The sequence below is a fragment of the Euphorbia lathyris genome, chromosome 6 (genome assembly GCF_963576675.1).
Source record: "Euphorbia lathyris chromosome 6, ddEupLath1.1, whole genome shotgun sequence".
Taxonomy (NCBI): domain Eukaryota; kingdom Viridiplantae; phylum Streptophyta; class Magnoliopsida; order Malpighiales; family Euphorbiaceae; genus Euphorbia; species Euphorbia lathyris.
The window spans coordinates 23342632-23353321 of NC_088915.1; the positions used below are offsets into that span (position 1 = coordinate 23342632).

The 10690-nt window shown below is 38.8% G+C and overlaps 1 pseudogene; it reads left to right on the forward strand.

Annotated features, from left to right (window-relative positions):
• Positions 1-4438: 4438 nt before the first annotated feature.
• On the forward strand, positions 4439-6168 carry LOC136232773 (AAA-ATPase ASD, mitochondrial-like; annotated as a pseudogene).
• Positions 6169-10690: the final 4522 nt, after the last annotated feature.

Here is a 10690-nt window from a genome sequence, read left to right on the forward strand (position 1 = left end):
TCTTTGCTTAATGCAAACGAACACAATAAATCTATTATTTTAAACACTAAATGTTTCTGTTTTGTAATTCATATTCAAAACAGAATTGATTTCTAACATTATACATATTCTAACCTAATTCTTATTAAATCAATCTCAAAACCAATTTCAAACAACGATTATCTATTCTTATAAACCTTAAGTCGTATTTAAACTTCACATAAATAAGTTTTTGTTGAAAAGCGTTCCCTGTGGGATCGATATCTTTTTTATTACTACAAGCGAAATCGTTCACTTGCGGAAATCGTTCAACATTCCCCCTTTTTTCTTCCAATATTTCTTTTCATACTATGAATTATTTCAAAAGCAATCAAAATATAATCATGAATTGATCTACCTTTAATGAAGGCGGATTGAGATTCAGATATCAGATTAGGAAGCACTTCTTTTAACCGATTTGCAAGAACTTTTGAGATGCTTTTGTAAATCACATTGCACAAAGCAATGGGTCTCAAGTCCTTCATAGACAAAGGTTGTTCACATTTCAGGATGAGGGTAATAATTGAATCATTTAGAGTAGAAGGGAACTTACCCATCTCCAACCAAGATTTACCTACTTGAAAAATTGAAGGACCAATCAACAACCAAAATCATTGAAAGAAGCCAGCATTAAAACCATCCGGGTCGGGGGACTTATCCGGGTGCATGTCAAAAAGATCCCTTCGGAACTCATCAAGGGCAAATGGATCAAATAATCTTTCATTATCCAGAGGTGTGACCTTTGTTTTGATTAAATTGCAGACGGATGACAAATCACTGATCCTACCTGAATCATTCCCTATTGCTTGCCCCATACCATCATCACCAAACAAATTTTTAAAATAAGAAATTGCCTCTTTGCATAACCCATCCGTACTTGACGTCCAGCTCCCATCATCCCTTTGTAATTTCACAACTTTATTCCTCTTTTGTCTACCATTTGCAAAAGCATGAAACAACTTCGTATTGGAATCCCCATCTCTAAACCAATCGATTTTTGCTCCCTGCCTCCAATGGTCTTCCCATTTAAGAAGTCTGTCAATCAATTTTAATCTTACCTCTTTATATTCTTTAGCCGTTGCCCCAGAGTCCGACTCTCTTAATTGTTCAAGTCTTACTGAGCACTTACTCACCTCCTCACGCTCAGCACGAAGTAAACCCTTGCCCCAACGATCAAGAGAATTTGACACATTATCTAATTTGTCCAACAACGGCATAAAATCGACCTTATTCCAGCTCTCCTTCACTGTTTCCTCTAATGTTGCCTCTCTAAACAAATTCCTTTCAAACATAAATCTCCTACACGGTCGACTCTCAATATCTATAATTGTATTTACCAGAATCGGACTGTGACCCGATAGGGGCGCCGTGATATTAAGTAAAGAGGCTTCAGGGAAAAGAAGTAGCCAATCAAAATTGGCCATTGCCCTATCAAGCTTTTCTTGTATTTCATTCCATTTACCTTTATGCATGATCCATGTAAAAGGATAACCCCTCCAAGGCAAATCGAGTAAACCACAATCACTTATCGCTTATCTAAATCCTTGAAAACACTAGTTATGATGATCGTGCTCACCTTTTTTATCATCTAAAGAAAGAAGATCATTAAAATCACAAATAATCGTCCATGGCAATGATGAAGCAAATGCAATAGAGCACAGTAAATCCCAAGAAACTCTTCTTCTAGCCCTCTCTGGGAAATCATAATATCCAGTTAATCTCCAGTTCCCTTTAACTGAATCCATAATTTCCATATCTATATGATTATTAGAAAAAGATAAGAGTGAGTAATCCTCAGGCTCTCTCCATAGAACACACATCCCACCACTATGTCCAACACAGTCAACCACAAAGCAGCCAACAAACTTAATTTTACTTTTAATGAATTCAATACGTGCTTTACACACCAATGTCTCAGACAGAAACACTACATCCGGTTTATGAACTCTAACAAGCTCACAAACAACAGGAATTGCCCTGGCATGTCCCAAGCCACGGCAATTCCAACTCAAAATTTTCATATGGATGGGCAGACCCCATCGATCGGACCTGCCTGTGCTCCATTTTTTGGAACGGTCTCCATGTTAGTCATCTTCTCATTTCCGGTAATGTTTCTCTCATGTCCATCCTGATCATCACACGCCATCATGTTACTTGGTTTATTTGCATTATCTCTCAATGAATCTACATTTATCCCTACTGTCTCCGTCCTCCTTCTTTTCCTTTCCTCTGGGATAATTAGCACTTCATCCATAACCATCACATCAAAAGACCCAATCCCTTCCTCTCTCCTAGTAGCCGTAACACCAAAATTATGGGCTAAGAAAGATAAGTTCCTAACTTGCGTGATTGTTTGCTCCATTCTTCCCTGAAACTCTGCAGCATTCTCACATTCTTCTCTCAACCATCTTTCTCCCCCAATTGCATTGAGGCATCTTATTAGAGCATCCTTAGTGGGAGATTGTAACTTAAGAGTGCCACATAGGATAATTTACAATAAAAGGTTACAACCCATTAGAGAGCATTTGTTACTTTAGAATTTTATGGAATAAGAAAAAAATATTAATTAATAACAAAGGACCTATACAACATTTTTCCACCAAAAGTAAAGCAGCTATTTGTACTTTTCCGCAAATCTCATACTTTATCTCATGAAGTCCAAACTTTTATCTATAAATTGGTTGTTACCAATATTAGTTACTAACCAAAATTGATAACATGCTCCCTAATGATTGGTTACAACCTATTCCTCAAAAGTAACAACTAAACAACTCCCACTAGAGATGCTCTTAGGTGCCCGGATACTTGCATCCTAGTTTCTTACCACAGAATCCAAAGGTTGTTCAAAAAACTTGGCACAATGCCTATCAATATGTCCAATAACCCACAAATGAAACAAAAGCAAGGTAATTTTTCATATTTAAAAGTCGCTGTCATCCAATTGCCCCCAGCTCTCCTAACCTTCTTATCTTTTTTCAGAGGTAATCTGATATCAATTTTTACCCTTATTCTGAGAAACATTCTCTCTACTGACCACTTATTTTTATTATCCGATGCAGTATATGTACCAATTAAATTTCCCAACGCCTTCTTCACATTTTCAGAAAATAACACTGCATTCAAACCATGCACCTGCACCCAAATGTTCACAAAATGCAAAGGAACTGTAGTAAGTTCTTCTCCTTGGCCAATTTCTTGTAGCACAAGCACATTATTATCAAATGATCATGGACTACCTTCCAACACCCAATAAAGATCATGTTTATGGTAAAACCTAAACAAAATCAGCCTCCCACCTAAATCTGTTATGGTTATGTCTTTACCCGGTCTCCACAAACTTGCCATACGACTTTTAAATATATTGAAATTACTTCCAGCTGATCTCCAATGTCAGGGAACTCTAATCCATCGTCGATCTGTTCCAATTGATCTACTATTCCTTCCATTATTGCAGCCACGAAAATCACATCCACACACATAGATCTTGTAAACAGAACCACAGTTTCACAGCCACACACAGATCAAAACAATAATAAATACAGATCAAAACAATAAAATTAATTTTATTTATGATTTTTATGTATTGAACCCTAGCAGATTCGCCGCCAGAAAATGCTCCAAGATTGCAAGCTGTCGTCGTCGTCCTTCAATCGGAGCCAAAAACAGAAACTGTTGTTCCCCCCGCTGCACACAGATCTGAAAACGGAAAAGCAAATCCGTAGACGGATCAAAGAGTCGAGCAACCACTGATCCGCCGCCGCTCGTGGATGAAACCTGCCGCCGGTCGAAGATGAACCTCCGAATCACCGATCCGCCGCCGATTGAAGATGAAATAGACGAAAATCGGATGCACCGAACAGATCTGAGAACGAAAAAGCAGATCTGAACTCGCAACCATCGATCCTCCACCGATTGAAGATGAAATAGAGGAAGACCAGATGCACCAAAAATCATAGAATAAAAAAGGGGAAAGAACACTAACTCTCACAAGGAGAGAAGATGAGAGCAAACTATCTATACTTTTAAATCTTATCTTTTTACCGTTATACGATATACAGAACGAACTTACACGTTTCTTTTCTTCTATATCACGCTGTGAACACACATTCCTAAGCTAATTGTTTATAATTTGCAGGGAGTTGTTAATAGGATGAGTAAGAAAATTACATGCTTGTAGAAGAAGAAATGTGTTCAGTGTTTAGGAAATGGCAAGGAAAAAACAAATGAAAGAGGCAGCAAAAGTAGCCATGGAAAGGAAGAAGACAAAAGGAGAAAGTGAATTGGAATCATGAATTCAATAAAAGAATAAAAAGGTCTGTAAAAGTCACTTTACCTTCCTTGCATGTCTATGTTAGCTTTAATTATTATTAGTATAATTTTCAAAATACCAAACTCCCCTAGCCAGTAGCCACGCCTCCTGCTTCCTGACAAAAATCCCGGTCCCATTCTCCCCTGTCATTTTGTTCTTCTTCTCTGCTTACCATGACATCAATCTTAACCTATTTTAGCCTTTTTTTTAGTTTTCATGTGTCACCGCTCAGCTCCACTCACTTTGCCGACTTTCTCCGAGCAACTTCCTGATTCCCCCTGCCCTGCCCTGCCTGCTCCATTCCATTATATAACCCAGCTCAACAAAGCCTCTCATAAGCAACGCATCAAACCATGATGCAATCAAACCATGGAGAGCTTTTTGGTCAAGTAGGATCTGTAATTGCTAGTTTAATGTTTGTTTGGGCTATCTTCAAGCAATATTTCCCATATGAATTACGAGACCGTCTCGAAAAATACACCCAAAGAGCTTTCACTTTCGTTTACCCTTACATTCAAATCACATTCCATGAATTCACCGGAGAGAGATTGATGCGGAGCGAAGCTTACTCTGCAATTGAAACTTATCTTAGCTCTAGTTCATCTATGCAGGCCAAACGCCTCAAAGCTGAAGTAGTTAAGAACAATCAATCGCTTGTTCTAAGCATGGATGATCACGAAGAAGTTGCTGATCAATTCAAAGGAACCAAGCTATGGTGGGCGTCAGGGAAGAACGTTTTCAAATCTCAGACGTTATCTTTCCATCAGATTACTGATGAGAAAAGGTATTACAAACTACGATTTCACAAGAAACACAGAGATTTAATCATCGGCCCGTATTTGAACCATGTACTGAAAGAGGGAAAAGCCATTAAAGTAAGAAATCGACAGAGGAAGCTTTATACTAACAATGGTTCATACTGGAGCCATGTTGTATTCGAGCATCCTGCTACTTTCAATACTTTGGCAATGGAAGCTGATAAGAAGAAGGAGATTATTGATGATTTACTTACATTTAGCCAAGCTGAAGAGTTCTACGCGAGAATCGGCCGGGCGTGGAAACGGGGATATCTTCTCCATGGTCCGCCGGGGACTGGTAAGTCAACAATGATTGCTGCAATGGCGAATCTGCTGAATTATGATATCTACGATCTCGAATTAACTGCTGTAAAAGACAATACGGAGCTAAGAAAGCTGTTAATCGAGACATCAAGCAAGTCAATTATAGTGATAGAGGACATAGATTGCTCTCTGGATCTGACTGGACAGAGGAAGAAGAAGAAGAAGGAGAATGAAGAGGAATTGGGGGAAAAAGAAGAGAAAGCAAAACCAGTGAAAGAAGAGAGTAGTAAGAACAGTCAGGTTACTCTTTCAGGGCTATTGAATTTCATTGATGGATTATGGTCTGCTTGTGGAGGAGAAAGGCTGATAGTATTTACAACAAATTTCATGGAAAAGCTCGATCCAGCACTGATTAGGAAAGGAAGAATGGATAAACATATTGAATTATCATTTTGTAGCTTTGAAGCATTCAAAGTGCTGGCTTATAATTACCTGAAGCTTGATGCACACCAACTGTTTGATAAAATTAGTGAGTTGTTAGGAGATGTGAAGATGACTCCCGCCGATGTTGCTGAGCATTTGATGCCGAAGACGTTTCCTGAGAATCCTGATCTGTGCTTGGAGAGTCTGATTGCAGCTCTTGGAAAGGCAAGGGAGGAAGACAAATAGGATTGAAATTGAACAATTTCGATAGATTGAAAACGAAATTGTAGAATAAAACTCATCATCATTGTAATTTCTAATTTTAACAAGAGCAAATAAATTCGATAGATTGCCATCGAGTATGTGTTTTTACATTTTTTCTTATTGTTTTTGATAAAATCGGAATGTAGAATTATGAACGGCCAATTACTTATCCTCCTTTCCCTGCGTTGCACTTATGGGATAAGATAAAAAAAAATAGTATCAATTTAGGTCTTGAGAACGGATTGAACACATCATTTTTATTACTTCGTTAATATCTGATTTCTCCCTCCACGTACAATTGACAGAACTTAACAGAGTAATATCAATGATATGTCTCGTTCCGTTATCGATGCCTAAATCAATACATTTTTTTAAACGTTAAGGTTGTATAGTATTTGTACTATTTTGTATGTAATTGATACTTCCCAAAAACTATAGATCTGTTTTGGTACCTTATCTCTTGCAGTTATTATCCACACGCAATGTAAAAAGTGTTCGATAAAACCCCGTAAAGAACTTCAAATTGAAGTGTACCCAACTTCTTGGTTTGGTTATTGCTGAACCAAATAAAACATACAATTGAACCACATACAAAGGTATGGCCCGTTGCCGAATAAAGGATTGGTCCATTGATGGGTTCAAATTTCCACATGTATGCCTAAATTTTTTTAGCTAAATCGAACTCATTGAATTATTCTTTTCATATATATACATGTTTTAATTTGAATGATTCAGAATCAACTTTTACATACCATTATAAAAAATTTCAAAATTAAGCTAAATTTGAACTACAAAATTAAAATTAGTCGTTTTGAACAAATTTCTTAAAAAAATTCTGTGCCACTATGAAATCAAATCGAATTTTGTAATTAAATACAAACTCAATGAGTTAATTAACTACCACGAATTTTAATTTGTCAGAAACAAAAAGGCCGAAACCATCCATAGTAGAAGTAATTCCAATGGTCAAGAGAGCTTGGGTCCCTCCAGGCCCCCTTTGTCTCCGCCCCTGGATATGGCAGGGGGTATGGGGTCTTGTGAGGTAATAAAATGAGTTGTTGGCAGGAGGTATGGGGTGCTAGAGCACCTCTGGCTGTCGTGAACTACACCTCTTCAGTAACTTATCCATGGTTCAGAGATGATGTCGTGATTTATAGGTGCTAAATTGATATATTTTTAGTTTTAATATAAAAAATTAAATCCTCATTCACAGTTTACATAGAAGTTTTGGCGTTTTTTGACGATCAGTGGGTGTTCAAGCCCCCCTCCCCTAAAAAAACTAGCTCGATCTATCTCTACACCTCTTAGAGGTGGTTCAACCTCCCTGCAGAAAGTGGATGGTATTACTAGGTGCAAAGGCATTCGCAACAAAGAATGGAAATACTCCGTCTTAATGGGTTGGGCATTTTGGACGTTATCATGGTTATTAATTTCAAGTAGGAAATCCACTTTGAACTATGATAGTATAGTATAATTTCTCAAAAATGAGTAGATTTTTTTTTCTCAATCACTAGTTGTAAGAATTTTAAATAATAGATTCTTCATATATACACATATGTGCAATAAATTGAAGATTTTTTATTTTTTAGTTTATTGAGCGATCTTTTATTTGGACACATTAAGCTTTGGTCATTTATTTTTTTATCTTATTAATGTATTGCTTACCAAGTTAGTTAATTATAAAATGTCAATTTTTTTGGACCTAACAGGAGTGCATAAGGCGATAATATATAAGAAGACCTAGGGTTTCTTTGAAAGAGGGGCGATGATCTAATCTCCTTCGCCAGCACCAGATCCTTGCGCCGACCGGCCGACCGCGCGCCGGCAACCTACTACTGCCGTTTTTGTGTCGCCGTTCTCATCAGATTCACCATGGCTTCTGCTTCCACCGCTGCAACCGAATCAGATGCCTTCACAATCGCCCATTTATTTGATCATAGGTCTTACAGCAAACTAAAAACTACAATCAGTAAGGATCCCTCAACTCCCACACCTTCCTTTGCGTCAATTGTAAAGAAATCAGTCACCACAACGGTGATTCCAGCGCCGTCGCAGCCTTTAATTTCAGAGGAAGGGGGTTTCAAGGCCATTAAAGTCCCACAAACCATTTATGAGGAACGAGTTAAAGCATTTCAGCACTCAGTCATTGGGAGGATATCTCTGAATAAGGGAGATCGCTCCTAGAAACATGCCGAATTGAAGCAGCGTCTGAATCAGCTTTGGAAGAGAAATATGGATTGGAAGCTTATATCGTTGGGTAAGGGTTTCTACCAGATTATTATGCCAGATAGGGATGCCATACAGACTATTTGGGGGCTCGGTCCCATTTCACTCAAGCCTGGAATAATTCGGTTTTCACCTTGGACACCGGGATTCAATCTGAACTCACACAAGTCCACCTATGCGCAAGTTTGGGTACGTTTCTACAACTTGCCATGGGAATTTTGGGACACTAGGATCATTGCGAGTATTGCATGTGTGGTAGGGGTGCCTATTCGTTTCGATTATAATACTGTTAATGGAGAGTTTGGCCATTACGCTAGGGTGTTGATAGATGTTGATTTGTCAAGGGATATTCAGTCGAAGCTCAGAGTGGATACGGATAATCAGAAGTTGTGGGTTTATTTAGAGTATGAAAAGCTCTCGGCTCTTTGTGGCACTTGTTCGTCCATTGGGCATACCACGGCTCAGTGTAAGCGCAACAACAGAGAAGTAAAACCTCAAATGCAGAGGCATATGAAGTCAAGTAAGAGTGGAGCGGCACCTACTACACATGAAAATATGGATGTTCATTCGGAACCAAATGAAGCTCACGCTTCTTCTGCCGCGGATGATGCGGAAAAAACAAAGTAGCAGAAGACACTTTACAAATAATTCTTCATCCCGCCGCCAATCTTGAAATTCAGGGAAGTGAGGAGGGTTCCAAATGTTGGGGAGACTGCAGTGATGAGGAAGACCTCCCAACAGCAGAGACTGATACTCCTCGTACAGCTGAGCGAGTTGCTGAAGGTAACTTGACGGGTTCTTCAAAACGACCTCAGGATAATGATATTTACATTCCAGATGTGGATACTGACTAGATAACAACTAGAAAGAAGGATAAGGCCAAGATGTCGGGTACTAATACATATTCTCGCTCTAAGGGGCGGAACAGGCCGATTATCAATTACACATGATTGTGGTGTATTGGAATTGCATGGGAATTAATAACCCTGGGACTCAACGGGCATTGAAGCTCATTTGTCAAGTAAATCATCCGGATTTGGTATATATTTCTGAACCCATGGTTACTTTGGATAAAATTCCTATGTTTTTCTGGAATTCGATTGGCTTACAGTTTGTTGAAAGCAATCCTTGTAATTCTATTTGGCTTTTCTGCAAAATCGGTAATATCAATTTTTGCAACATCATTTTGAATCATGATCAGCACATTACGATTAGATATGGTACTACAGTGGGTTTTTCCCAATTTACTTTTGTATATGGCAGCAATTATTTTGGTCGACGGCATCTGCTTTGGGATTCTGTCAGTGCTATTGATGATAGCAGAAAAAAATGGTTATTGGAGATTTCAATGCGATTACAGGGGCTCATGAAAAAAACGGATGCATTCCGTCTGATATTAACTGCAGGGAGTTCCGTGATTTTATTAACAACAATGAGCTTATCGAAGTGGCTAATGCAGGCTTGCAGTACACTTGGTCAAACGGTCAGTTTGGCACTGAACATATTGAAAGTAGACTTGATAGGGCTCTTGTGTCTGAGGATTTTGTTGATTCCTGGAGTACTATCAGTTGTACGGCTCTCTCCCGCTACCAATCAGATCATAGTCCTTTGTATTAGTTTGCAAAAATGGTATAGTAAGGCATTCCCAGTTTCGGTTCTTTTCCATGTGGACTACCCATATCTCGCTGCGGGATTTGGTTTTTGCGCACTGGTAAGGTACTCATGTCTCTTTACCACCAGCACAACTTTTCTGCTACAAACTGAAATCTTTAAGGGCTAAGCTCCGGGTCTGGAACAGAGAAATCTTTGGCAGAGTTGAGAATAATATAGCAGCTGTAAATTATCACCTCTCGAGTATACAACAAATTATTTCTTCTCAAGGTTTGAATAAGGTAAACCGTGTGCAGGAAGTGGAAGCAAAACAAGATTTAGATCTTCAGTTATTCAGACAGGAACTTCTCCTTCGGGATAAAAGTAGAGAAAAATGGCTTGAAGCGGGGGATCGTAACTCGAGCTATTTCCATCGCCAACTAAGGGTAGGAAAACTCATTCCTCTCTTGATACCCTTCTTATTGATGGTGTCTTGGTCAACGATGAGAATGTGATCGCACAATATGTCGTGGATTATTATTCAAGTCTGTTCACAAGCAGCAGGCCTCTAGTCGACCATGCCCCAATCACTGAGGTAATTTCGGTTTGCGTCACATCGATTGATAATGAGCTTTTAACTCGACAGCCTTCGGTTGATGAGATTAAGTCTGCAGTCTTTGATCTGAACCGAGATAGCTCTCCGGGACCTGACGGCTTCGGGGGAGTATTCTATCAACAGTATTGGGACATAATTAGCACTGATCTTTGTAAGATGGTTCAGAGTTTTTTTGCTTCGGGC